Consider the following 14,618-nt stretch of genomic DNA (forward strand, 5'->3'; position numbering starts at 1 on the left):
AAAGTAAAAAAAAAAGGAAAATGTCGGGGGGGGGGGGGGGGGGGGGGGGTTTAATAAGTCCATCACCATGAACTGACCTCACCAAAGGTAAACAAAACAGATGAGTGTGAAAAGTTTCTCAGGTATCTACAGAAAGGAGGAAGAGAAACGGGGATTACGGGAGCAGGAAGCGTGTCTCCCTCATGGATTATTCCCTAAATCCCTGTTAATAATATTCAGCTCCTTTCTAGTTGTGCTGCAGGACTTGTGTCGGACTGCTCCGCGTCTGCAACGATGGTCATGCACTACTGAGCTGTGTGTTTTCTGTGTGATGAGCCACCTCCACCCACGTGGAGGCGGTGGGGAGAGCTTTGAATCAGCCGTGCAGGCGGACTCCGGTTTAATTGAGAAAGTGCTGGGCTCTGCAGGAGGACAACGGGAATGTGCATAGTTAAACTCTACTTCTCATTTGTCCTCGTGAAATGCTGATGCAAGGGCAGAGGCAGCGAGAAGCTGAATGAGAAAGAAAGGGGGAGGGGGGGGGGGTAAGAAAAGGAGGAAGAAAGACTTGGACTGTATAATAGATTACCCTATTACTTCTACTGCCCTTCAGAGTTACCCCCCTCTACACCTTCCTCTCTCTCTGGAAGCCTGTCACACATCCGGAGCCACACACTCATGCTCGGCTGCACACACAGGATGGAGAATGGCCCTCAGAGGTGAGAAGAAAGATGACAGAGTCACGAGCAAACTGCACAAACAGAAGACAAAAAAAAATCATCCTGTTGCTGCAGCGTTCCTCTTCGCATTTCTGCACAACTCATTCTGGTTTATGTGTTGTCGCGCACCCGGCAACCAGCGTGAGCCAAAAAACCAAAATTCATTAGGCCTCATGAAAACACAGATTGGAGGCACTGAGGCATGGGTGACATCTGGTGGTTTGTTTTTCCAAGTGCATGCCAACCCTGGCAAAAGTGCATCCTGGGAGTAGGGAGCTGGTGGTCTTAATTAACAAGGAAGGAAGTGAGCTAAACGGTGCAAAACCAAGACGAGATGCCAATTACGCAGCCTGAGGAGGAACTGAATGAAATCCACATTAATGATGACGGTTGGAGGAGTAGCAACACTGATGGTGACTCCTTCCCCATGACATGACTGCTGCTCATGCCCCACTGAATGGCAGCCATCAGCCATGGCGGCTGCTGGGCTGTGACTTTTTAATGACTCCGCTGATTGGATTAGGCAGACATGTCCCCTCCTCTTAACAGGATGATATTGTCAGGTGGGCATCTTTTTTTCCAGAGTGGAGTTAAGTAGATTAAATTCTTTTCAGATAGACTTCAGGTACGTCCTGTCGCAGTAAGTCCAGCCAGAGGACAAAGTGGACTGTGATCCAATAATTCGTGACATCAAAGAGGAGTTGGTTCAGCAAAGTGTTCCTATGAGACTGAACTGCTTCGAAGCACTGAAATCACTGTCTTTGACAAATCCTGGAGCCAACTTTATTGAAAATCCAGCTGATGTAACTCTGAAACGCTTATCCATCAGGATGCCCTCCTCTGCTTTGAAACACAACTTAAATCAGAGTATTAATAACCTGTGAGTGATTAATTTAACCCTCCCACTGTCTTCATAGGTGACCCCGCCAGGAAAGTTGACCATTGAGCAGGATTGATGGTTTATCCCTTGAGGTCCACGTGGCAGGGGTGAGGAGTGAGCACTACCTCACTCCTGCCACATGGACCTCAATAGATAAACCATCAATCCTGCTCAATGGTCAACTTTCCTGGCGGGGTCACCTATGAAGACAGTGGGAGGGTTAAATATTATAACTGTTGTCACACAGGAATAACAGAGCTGGAATAAATGTGTGTTTTGTCATGGCTCGGGGTAAGTGCCTAACCCAAGACATGCAGAATCATCACACAAGTCCAAAATAGTAAAGTAAAATGTCTTTATTATAAACGGTAACTAAGAACTGCAACAGGGAAGTCCTGTGCTGAGGAGCCAAGACGGCTCGAGTCTTTGAGGTGTCAGGTAGAATGCTGAGAGGAAGTGAAGCCGGGAAGGACGCTGAGCAGAGGGTGAGAGATGTCGTAGGAGTGAGGCAGCAGAGGGAAATCCGAGCAGGAACGTCGGAGGAGGACGGGACATGTAGAATAATCCAGAAGTGAAGACAGCGAGGGTGAGATGATGATGAGGTGATCCTGAGCGAGACAAACAGGTATAAGGGAATATCCAAATCCGAAACTACGATCCAAGGTCAATAATCCAAAACACGAGTTAAACAGGTTTCAAGGTTCAAAGTCGAGTGGCTGGTGCTACCTGAACTGGTACAATCATCCGGCGAAATGAAGTGTCTCCGTCCTCCTTTTGAACCCGCGTTCCTGATTAGGGAATTGTCTGCAGCTGTAGTTCCCTCTGCTCCCCACCTGCGGAGAATGAACTCAGGTTCTGGTGAGAGGAGATGATGGAACTCACCTCTGCTCAGGGACATGACATGTTTATTTGCAAATTATGAATTATGCGGTCCTAAAGATGAAGGAAGGGACAGGAAGGTATTTGGCAGCGACCAATTGTGCAAGTTGTCCCAATGAAGAGGTCTGTAGTTTTCATCATAGATACACGTCAGCTGTGAGCAGGGGTGGACTGGCCTTTCTGGCATTCTGGCACCGTCCCGGTGGGCCGCTTAGCTGACAGTACTCCACAGTTGGTGATCTGCAGAACAGTAGCTACATGGTAACCCGAAGCTAACAGGGCTTTTCCAGGCATTTTTAGCAAGAAAAGCGTGGTAGAGCAATGATTTAGGAGTTGTTTTACCGTGTTAGCATGTAGCTAATGTCCCACTGATCTCTGCCCGTGGAGAATGAGCTGATCTGGAAGGCCAGGGCTCCCGGTCGCAGCGGTCTGGCCCTGCTTCGGGAAGAGTCCGCGGGCGGCAACACCCCCCACCCCCACCGCTCCCCCAATGGGGAGGGCCAACTGGGGGCTGACGATTTGTAAAAATGCCAGGGCCGAATTTTGGTTCCAGTCCGCCCCTGGCTGTGAGAGGATGTAAAAATAAAACTCCAGAAAATCTAATTGTTTGGTTTATGAATGTTACAATGGTGCAGAAAAGAAGTATTTGGTCAATAACAAAAGTTCACCTACTTTGTAACGTAACCTTGGGGTTGGCAGCGGTGGAAGACAAATGTTTGCACACACTGTAGCTGGTATTTTGGCCCATTCTTTCATGCTGGTCTTCTCTAGGGTGGTGATGTTTTGGGGCAACACAGATTGTCTATTCGATTGATGTCTGCAGACAGTCTTGGCCACTCCAAAACCTTTTAAAGCCTTTAACATAGACACTTGTTTGTTGCAATGTGTTTGGGATCATTGTCATGCTGGAAGATCCATCCACGTTTCATCTCCACTGATGGAAGGAGGTTCCTCGATCCTCCTCTGGATCTTCAAGATAGCCTCTTGCAAACTTCAGATGGGCCTTGACACGTGCTGGCTTGAGCAGTGGGACTTCTCGAGTGCTGCAGGATTTTAAGCCATGACAATGCGGCGTGTTACTAATAGTAACCATTTTTACTGTGGTCCTAGCTCTCTTTGGGTCATTGTGTAGTTATGGGCTGTTTCCTCAACGTTCTCAAGATCATTTATGCCCCATGAGGTGAGATCCTGCATGGAGCCCCAGGTCGAGGTTTTTTTTTTTTTAAATGGGACAACCTGCACACATGATGGTTGCCAAATACTTGTATCCAATCCCTCCAATGAGTTTAGTGCCTGCCTTGGTGTCTTCTTCCAGTGGGGCAAGCCCAGAAACCCTCCAGAGAGAAGTGACAACAGCTGGCACTTTTCTGATGACCAGCAGCTCTACTCTGATTATGCTGGTGAAGGTTCTCAGTCATCCAGATCATGGTAATCCAAAGGTTTCAAATGAAGGCAACTGGACTTCTTTGGTTTCTTGAAGACGTTTTGCCAGTGGCGGCTGGTGAAAAATATTTTTGGTGGGGCTGTGCTATTTTTTTTTTTTAAACAAACTTGTGCTTTCTGAGCTTTGTGCACAACTTCACTATTTCCTGAATTAAGCACAGCTCTTTTATTTCCTGTCTTACATCATTGGACAAACTGATTAATCCAGGTGTGTCTGACTATTGGCACGCTGCCTTGCAGACCAAGGTTGAAAAATACTGCATTCAATTGCACATAAAATAACACGACATAAATGGTAAATAGGCAATGCAAGAGGCAAGTAACAAAAACATTTTGTTTAATTTCAACATTTGAGTGAACACCAAAAATTACGAGCAGGTCACTGTTACAGTAATGGTAGTAAACACCACTTAGACAAAATGCCAGAAATTTACACTGTTAAATATTTCTGGAGTGTTGTGCCAAGGTCAACTTTATACAAAGATCAAGTGGATGCATTTGTGTGTGTGTGTGTGATACCTCATTTGTACAGAAATTTTGCCCTTCTGTCCTTTTGAGTGGCAAAGCTCTCGATGAGCTTTTTATTGAAGTCAGGAATGTTTGTGACAAGCTTGTTTTTCCATGGAGAGCATGGCAAGAGCATCCAGCCCATCCTGTGTCATGGTGTTCCTCAAGGAAAGTCTTAATCCTCTTTAAAGTAGAAAAGCACCTTTCTGATTCGGCTGTGGTCATGGGTGTGGTGACAAGAATCTTCTTTTGTATGGCTCAGGATGGTGTGAAAAACCTGTCATATGATAAATAAAAAACAACAGATAAGTACATAGGAAACACTTTCATAGGAAATAATGTCATCAGTATTCTCTTACAAATGTTATATTTCCCAGTTTTTGGGACAATAAAACATTTCTGATTCTCAATCAGATGTTTTTACATTTGAGGTAAAAACATCTAATTGAGAATCAGAAATGTTTAATTGTCCCAAAAGCTGGGAAATTTGTTTGCTGCAGCAGAAGTGTAACAAGTAAAATGGAATCAGATTGATGTATGTACAAATTTACATGAAATACACATTTACGTGATTAAATATGTATAATAAGTATGTGTGTTGAAATTTTTACAGTTATTGCACATTAAACATGTTATTAAACAAATGTCCCAGTTTGTGGGACAACCAAGGATTTCTGATTCTGATTGTCTTGTTCACAGAAATGGCCCTCTTTTATGTTGAATCCATTCCACAGTTTTCATTGGTACACTCAATCCATCCACTCAATCCAAATGTGTTTCACACATTTGTCCTTTACCAGAATGTTTCCTCTATCTTGTAATTTCCATTTTGTATTTTGTAATTTGTATTTTGTAATTTGAATTTCTTTTATTGTTGATTTATTCAATATATTTACATACAACTGTACAATGTTCAGCGCTTTGGGCTTCCTGACAGGGTTGCAGAAGGCGCTTTATAAATAAAGCTTTGAATGATTGTAATGTACAGCTTACCTCTGCGCCCAGCTGCTGTTCTCCCTGCATGGCAACGTTAGCTCTGCTGCCTAGCATGGCTAGCTTCACCGTGTTGTTGTCCATGTGTGCCCAGGATGACTCGTGTTTCTTCACCTTCTCATGTCTGTAACTCCTGACTCATCCATGCCTTATCTGTCCCAGCCGTTTTGAATAACAAACACGGAAAGCAAAATTACGCATTAGCATGATTGCATCCAGCTAGCCACTGCTTCCTGGTGTACCAATTTTTGGGAGAAGCGTCGTGTGTACAGTTCCTTCTCCTGCTGGCTTATCTTTACGTCGGGCTGATCTGGTCCAAGCTCTTTGACATTAAGTTTTTCCACCATAGTTCTCCTCTCGAACGGATACTGGAGAAGGGACTGAACTGAATTCAGTGGCTGCTGAGATCCGGTATCCATGCTGGTTGTAGTCACTGGCGGCGTCCATGTTACATCTGCGTCACGACCAAAAACGACTCTACCGAGTTCTACCGAACACCAACGAAACCTTTGGCGGTAGCTCCATCGCCCATCATGCTTCTGAAACGTTCTGAAACAACGTCGACGCTGATTGGATACATTCCCATTCCTACCCTTTGATATTCTTGTCAGCAATTGGACAGCTGGTCTCGTCCTGTTTGGGCGATTGAAAAACAGCACACAGCCTCCACCGCTCGGCAGAGACCGGCAGAGACCAATATATATATATATATATATATATATATATATATATATATATATATATATATATATATATATATGATTTATTTTTATTACAAAACACACAATTAACTTAGAATATGTGATTATTGTTAATTTTATTTTTTTTTTAAATAAAAATTAAAAACACGGAAAAACTGGGAGGGCGGTGCCCTATCGCCCTCTACTGGCCAGCCGCCACTGCGTTTTGCTTCTCATCCGAGGAGCATCTAATCAACACGAAGACTCCCTCTCAATTGGCCCTTTGCACCTACGTCACCTACTCACGTGGGTCCACCATGCTGGACGGCAAAAGCATGTAAACAGTGAGCGACACGATTACTAAACAAAGGGAAAAATAGAGCCTGAAATTGTTTATGTGATCAAAACAAAACTCCTCCAGCATTCCTTCAACTAGTTCATGCCCAGTTCAGTTATCAGAAGAAGTAGCGCATCTAGCCGGGGCTCATAGAGAGCGGTTAGTTCTCTGCAGCTGTTCACCGATGTAAACATGTTGCTGACTTTGCCTAAATTCACCCCTCTGGATTTATAACATTATGTTATAAACAGCGTTTCACTTTACACGAAAGCTGACTTAAAAAGTCCGGATCCCTACCAGCTTCTGTAGCTGGTGGTGTCACCGGGTTCAGCTGCTGCTCTCACACCGGAATGAGAAGATCTCTGAACGCTGACGCTCATATAAATAAATAACGTCATTCTAACACGTAATCATACATCGGAGCTTTAATATTGTCAATAATTGTCTCGCTTTACACTACAGTGGACGGAGTGCAGCCTCCGTGGTGGAATACCCATCCATCAGGATTATCAATAACTTGTATAAATGAACACATCACATTTATCCCTGTCCCTGTCTTCCTCGTGAAATAAATGAACGTTAATCTCACCTGGTAAAAACATGTTCGCTGCAAATCTGAGGGCTGCCAGTCCGCTTGATTGATTGATCAATGCAGTTCATCTCCGTCCTCAGTCTCCATCAAAGTTATTAAAAAAACAAAATGAGTTGAGTTAGTGCAGCAAACCATGCAGCAAGCTAAAACCATTTTACTGTCGAATCAACTAAACAAAAGCGATAAAAGGCTACAAACTGGCTTGTTTTGACTACCTTCACTGGAGTTTCTACGGGTGTAAACGGTCTTTTTGCTGTCCATCATGGCGAAGGCGGCGGTCTCATGAGTGGCGTGACATCACGTGCAAAGGGTCAATAGAGGCCGACGACTCATCAGGGGATGGAGAGGCGGGGTACCCAGAGTAGTTTCGGCCCGTTAAATAATAGACAGCTACAGCTTATAAGCTTGACTCTCCCATATTCCAGTTAGAATTGACAAAGCTCCTCAGATCAGAAGCGAAACGTCTTCAAGAAACCAAAGAAGTCCAGCTGCCTTCATTTGAACCCTTTGGATCTACTCTGATTACTTTGTTTTGAGATCTTGTGATCATTGAACAGGGCATAGACTTCACACTCAGCTGTGATTCACCCCAGTTCATCCTCAAGGTGAAGGTTTGAAGTTGCCAACAGAACTGTGTTTTGGTGTCTCTTAGAACCAAAACACAGGGTAAAGAAGAAAAAGTCCAACCCACACAGGGATCTAGTATCTTAGTATGGGGAACGCAGAAGTACAAGTACAGGACAGTTGTTTATTAACTAAATGAAATGAAAATACATTTAATTTTTAATAAAAAAAACCATACTGGGATTTAAAACAAATAAGAAACAGCAAATCGTTTATTTGTCAAGTGATAATTAAAACTATCATGAGTTCAACAGACTCACAGACAAGTCACAGCACTGCAAAGTCTGCTGGTTCGGTGGGGGACGTTCCAGGATCCCTCGCCAGAAAGCAGTGGGAAAGAAATGAGTTTTCTCTTTTAGTTTCATTCGATGTCAGCGTGGACGCATCATCTCGCTGATGTGACGGATGGTTTATAAACGGGTTCAGATGTTTGGATGGGTGGTTTTAATCTCCAGCTGCAGTCATTCTGTGCTTAGCCGCACGCGCTTGATGCCAGTTTGACATCCTTCCAGTTAAAATGTTCCTCATCGCTCCTCCGCTGATATTTAAAGTAACTTAACCCGCTTTAAAGAGTCGAGTCATTTCAGAGCCGTCTTAAACACGCGTGTGAGATATGCCATGTCATTCATATAACTGGTTAAAGAAAAAGGTCTGAAAGCAGAGAGGATTAGAGTTTGTCCCAAATAGAAACCCGTGGTGCTGAGCTACTGCTGACTAATGTGTGCTTCCACCTTTTAATCTGGTTTTTCTTTGAGCTACAGATTAATATTCTTTAAATAAAGCATCATTATTTTAGTCATAAGCAGCAGTTTTTTTACACATTTTCAGGACACATACTAAAGTATGTTGTGTTTTATACTTTTTCAGGGCAAATACTACAGTATGTTTTTTATCTACATTTTCAAGATACATACTATAGTATGTTGGTATTTTTTCTACATTTTCAGGAAACATACTATAGCTTGGCTTTTTATACATTTTCATGACACATACTATAGTACGTTGTTTTTTATAAATTTTCAGGACACATACTACAGTATGTTTTTTAATACATTTTCAGGACACATACTAAAGTATGTTTTTTTACACATTTTCAGGACACATCCTAAAGTATGTTGTTTTTTATACTTTTTCAGGGCAAATACTACAGTATGTTTTTTCTCTACATTTTCAAGATACATACTATAGTATGTTGTTTTTTAAATACATTTTCAGGAAACATACTATAGCTTGGCTTTTTATACATTTTCATGACACATACTATAGTACGTTGTTTTTTATAAATTTTCAGGACACATACTACAGTATGTTTTTTAATACATTTTCAGGACACATACTAAAGTATGTTTTTTTACACATTTTCAGGACACATCCTAAAGTATGTTGTTTTTTATACTTTTTCAGGGCAAATACTACAGTATGTTTTTTCTCTACATTTTCAAGATACATACTATAGTATGTTGTTTTTTAAATACATTTTCAGGAAACATACTATAGCTTGGCTTTCTATACATTTTCATTACACATACTATAGTATGTTGTTTTTTATACTTTTTCAGGACACATACTACAGTATGTTGTTTTTTTATACTTTTTCAGGACACATACTACAGTATGTTTTTTAATACATTTTCAGGACACATACTAAAGTATGTTTTTTTACACATTTTCAGGACACATACTAAAGTATGTTGTGTTTTATACTTTTTCAGGGCAAATACTACAGTATGTTTTTTCTCTACATTTTGAAGATACATACTATAGTATGTTGGTTTTTTTTCTACATTTTCAGGAAACATACTATAGCCTGGCTTTTTATACATTTTCATGACACATACTATAGTACGTTGTTTTTTATAAATTTTCAGGACACATACTACAGTATGTTTTTAATACATTTTCAGGACACATACTAAAGTATGTTTTTTTACACATTTTCAGGACACATACTAAAGTCTGTTGTTTTTTATACTTTTTCAGGGCAAATACTACAGTATGTTTTTTCTCTACATTTTCTAGATACATACTATAGTATGTTGGGTTTTTTAATACATTTTCAGGAAACATACTATAGCTTGGCTTTTTATACATTTTCATGACACATACTATAGTACGTTGTTTTTTATACTTTTTCAGGACACATAATACAGTATGTTTTTTAATACATTTTCAGGACACATACTAAAGTATTTTTTTACACATTTTCAGGACACATGCTAAAGTATGTTGTTTTTTATACTTTTTCAGGGCAAATACTACAGTATGATTTTTCTCTACATTTTCTAGATACATACTATAGTATGTTGTTTTTTTATACATTTTCAGGAAACATACTATAGCTTGGCTTTTTATACATTTTCATGACACATACTATAGTACGTTGTTTTTTATACTTTTTCAGGACACATAATACAGTATGTTTTTTAATACATTTTCAGGACACATACTAAAGTATTTTTTTACACATTTTCAGGACGCATGCTAAAGTATGTTGTTTTTTATACTTTTTCAGGGCAAATACTACAGTATATTTTTTCTCTACATTTTCAAGATACATACTATAGTATGTTGTTTTTTTATACATTTTCTGGAAACATACTATAGCTTGGCTTTTTATACATTTTCATGACACATACTATAGTATGTTGTTTTTTATACTTTTTCAGGACACATACTACAGTATGTTGTTTTTTTATACTTTTTCAGGACACATACTACAGTATGTTTTTTAATACATTTTCAGGACACATACTAAAGTATGTTGTGTTTTATACTTTTTCAGGGCAAATACTACAGTATGTTTTTTCTCTACATTATCAAGATACATACTATAGTATGTTGGTTTTTTTTCTACATTTTCAGGAAACATACTATAGCTTGGCTTTTTATACATTTTCATGACACATACTATAGTACGTTGTTTTTTATAAATTTTCAGGACACATACTACAGTATGTTTTTTAATACATTTTCAGGACACATACTAAAGTATGTTTTTTTACACATTTTCAGGACACATACTAAAGTCTGTTGTTTTTTTATACTTTTTCAGGGCAAATACTACAGTATGTTTTTTCTCTACATTTTCAAGATACATACTATAGTATGTTGGTTTTTTTATACATTTTCAGGAAACATACTATAGCTTGGCTTTTTATACATTTTCATGACACAAACTATAGTACGTTGTTTTTTATACTTTTTCAGGACACATACTACAGTATGTTTTTTAATACATTTTCAGGACACATACTAAAGTATTTTTTACACATTTTCAGGACACATACTAAAGTATGTTGTTTTTTATACTTTTTCAGGGCAAATACTACAGTATGATTTTTCTCTACATTTTCTAGATACATACTATAGTATGTTGTTTTTTTTTTATACATTTTCAGGAAACATACTATAGCTTGGCTTTTTATACATTTTCAGGAAACATACTATAGCTTGGCTTTTTATACATTTTCATGACACATACTATAGTACGTTGTTTTTTATACTTTTTCAGGACACATACTACAGTATGTTTTTTAATACATTTTCAGGACACATACTAAAGTATTTTTTTACACATTTTCAGGACACATACTAAAGTATGTTGTTTTTTATACTTTTTCAGGGCAAATACTAAAGTATGATTTTTCTCTACATTTTCTAGATACATACTATAGTATGTTGTTTTTTTATACATTTTCAGGAAACATACTATAGCTTGTTTTTTTATACATTTTCATGACACATACTATAGTATGTTGTTTTTTATACTTTTTCAGGACACATACTACAGTATGTTTTTTGATACATTTTGAGGACACATACTAAAGTATGTTTTTTTACACATTTTCAGGACACATACTAAAGTATGTTGTTTTTTATACTTTTTCAGGGCAAATACTACAGTATGTTTTTTCTCTACATTTTAAAGATACATACTATAGTATGTTGTTTTTTTTATACATTTTCAGTAAACATACTATAGCTTGGCTTTTTATGTTGTTTTTTATACTTTTTCAGGACACATACTACAGTATGTTGTTTTTTATACTTTTTCAGGACACATACTACAGTATGTTTTTAATACATTTTCAGGACACATACTAAAGTATGTTTTTTTACACATTTTCAGGACACATACTAAAGTATGTTGTGTTTTATACTTTTTCAGGGCAAATACTACAGTATGTTTTTTATCTACATTTTCAAGATACATACTATAGTATGTTGGTTTTTTTTCTACATTTTCAGGAAACATTCTATAGCTTGGCTTTTTATACATTTTCATGACACATACTATAGTACGTTGTTTTTTTATAAATTTTCAGGACACATACTACAGTATGTTTTTTAATACATTTTCAGGACACATACTAAAGTATGTTTTTTTACACATTATCAGGACACAAACTAAAGTATGTTGTTTTTTATACTTTTTCAGGGCAAATACTACAGTATGTTTTTTCTCTACATTTTCAAGATACATACTATAGTATGTTGTTTTTTTAGACATTTTCAGGAAACATACTATAGCTTGGCTTTTTATACATTTTCATGACACATACTATAGTACGTTGTTTTTTACACTTTTTCAGGACACATACTACAGTATGTTTTTTAATACATTTTCAGGACACATACTAAAGTATTTTTTTTACACATTTTCAGGACACATACTAAAGTATGTTGTTTTTTATACTTTTTCAGGGCAAATACTACAGTATGATTTTTCTCTACATTTTCTAGATACATACTATAGTATGTTGTTTTTTTATACATTTTCAGGAAACATACTATAGCTTGGCTTTTTATACATTTTCATGACACATACTATAGTATGTTGTTTTTTATACTTTTTCAGGACACATACTACAGTATGTTTTTTAATACATTTTCAGGACACATACTAAAGTATGTTGTTTTTTATACTTTTTCAGGGCAAATACTAAAGTATGTTTTTTCTCTACATTTTCAAGATACATACTATAGTATGTTGTTTTTTTATACATTTTCAGGAAACATACTATAGCTTGGCTTTTTATACATTTTCATGACACATACTATAGTATGTTGTTTTTTATACTTTTTCAGGACACATACTACAGTATGTTGTTTTTTTATACTTTTTCAGGACACATACTACAGTATGTTTTATAATACATTTTCAGGACACATACTAAAGTATGTTTTTTTACACATTTTCAGGACACATACTAAAGTATGTTTTGTTTTATACTTTTTCAGGGCAAATACTACAGTATGTTTTTTCTCTACATTTTCAAGATACATACTATAGTATGTTGGTTTTTTTTCTACATTTATAGGAAACATACTATAGCTTGGCTTTTTATACATTTTCATGACACATACTATAGTACGTTGTTTTTTATAAATTTTCAGGACACATACTACAGTATGTTTCTTAATACATTTTCAGGACACATACTAAAGTATGTTTTTTTTACACATTTTCTGGACACATACTAAAGTATGTTGTTTTTTATACTTTTTCAGGGCAAATACTATAGTATGATTTTTCTCTACATTTTCTAGATACATACTATAGTATGTTGTTTTTTTAATACATTTTCAGGAAACATACTATAGCTTGGCTTTTTATACATTTTCATGACACATACTATAGTGTGTTGTTTTTTATACTTTTTCAGGACAAATACTACAGTATGTTTTTTTACACATTTTCAGGACACATACTAAAGTATGTTGTTTTTTATACTTTTTCAGGGCAAATACTACAGTATGTTTTTTCTCTAGATTTTCAAGATACATACTATAGTATGTTGTTTTTTTAATACATTTTCAGGAAACATACTATAGCTTGGCTTTTTATACATTTTCATGACACATACTATAGTATGTTGTTTTTTATACTTTTTCAGGACACATACTACAGTATGTTGTTTTTTATACTTTTTCTGGACACATACTACAGTATGTTTTTTAATACATTTTCAGGACACATACTAAAGTATGTTTTTTTTACACATTTTCAGGACACATACTAAAGTATGTTGTTTTTTATATTTTTTCAGTGCAAATACTACAGCATGTTTTTTCTCTACATTTTCAAGATACATACTATAGTATGTTGTTTTTTTATACATTTTCAGGAAACATACTATAGCTTGGCTTTTTATACATTTTCATGACACATACTATAGTATGTTGTTTTTTATACTTTTTCAGGACACATACTACAGTATGTTGTTTTTTATACTTTTTCTGGTCACATACTACAGTATGTTTTTTAATACATTTTCAGGACACATACTAAAGTATGTTTTTTTACACATTTTCAGGACACATACAAAAGTATGTTGTGTTTTATACTTTTTCAGGGCAAATACTACAGTATGTTTTTTCTCTACATTTTCAAGATACATACTATAGTATGTTGTTTTTTTTCTACATTTTCAGGAAACATACTATAGCTTGGCTTTTTATACATTTTCATGACACATACTATAGTATGTTGTTTTTTATACTTTTTCAGGACACAAACTACAGTATGTTGTTTTTTTTATACTTTTTCAGGACACATACTACAGTATGTTTTTTAATACATTTTCAGGACACATACTAAAGTATTTTTTTACACATTTTCAGGACACATACTAAAGTATGTTGTTTTTTATACTTTTTCATGGCAAATACTACAGTATGATTTTTCTCTACATTTTCTAGATACATACTATAGTATGTTGTTTTTTTATACATTTTCAGGAAACATACTATAGCTTGTTTTTTTATACATTTTCATGACACATACTATAGTATGTTGTTTTTTATACTTTTTCAGGACACATACTACAGTATGTTTTTTGATACATTTTCAGGACACATACTAAAGTATGTTTTTTTACACATTTTCAGGACACATACTAAAGTATGTTGTTTTTTATACTTTTTCAGGGCAAATACTACAGTATGTTTTTTCTCTACATTTTAAAGATACATACTATAGTAT

This window comes from Nothobranchius furzeri, chromosome 19, assembly GCF_043380555.1.
Source record: "Nothobranchius furzeri strain GRZ-AD chromosome 19, NfurGRZ-RIMD1, whole genome shotgun sequence".
NCBI lineage: Eukaryota > Metazoa > Chordata > Actinopteri > Cyprinodontiformes > Nothobranchiidae > Nothobranchius > Nothobranchius furzeri.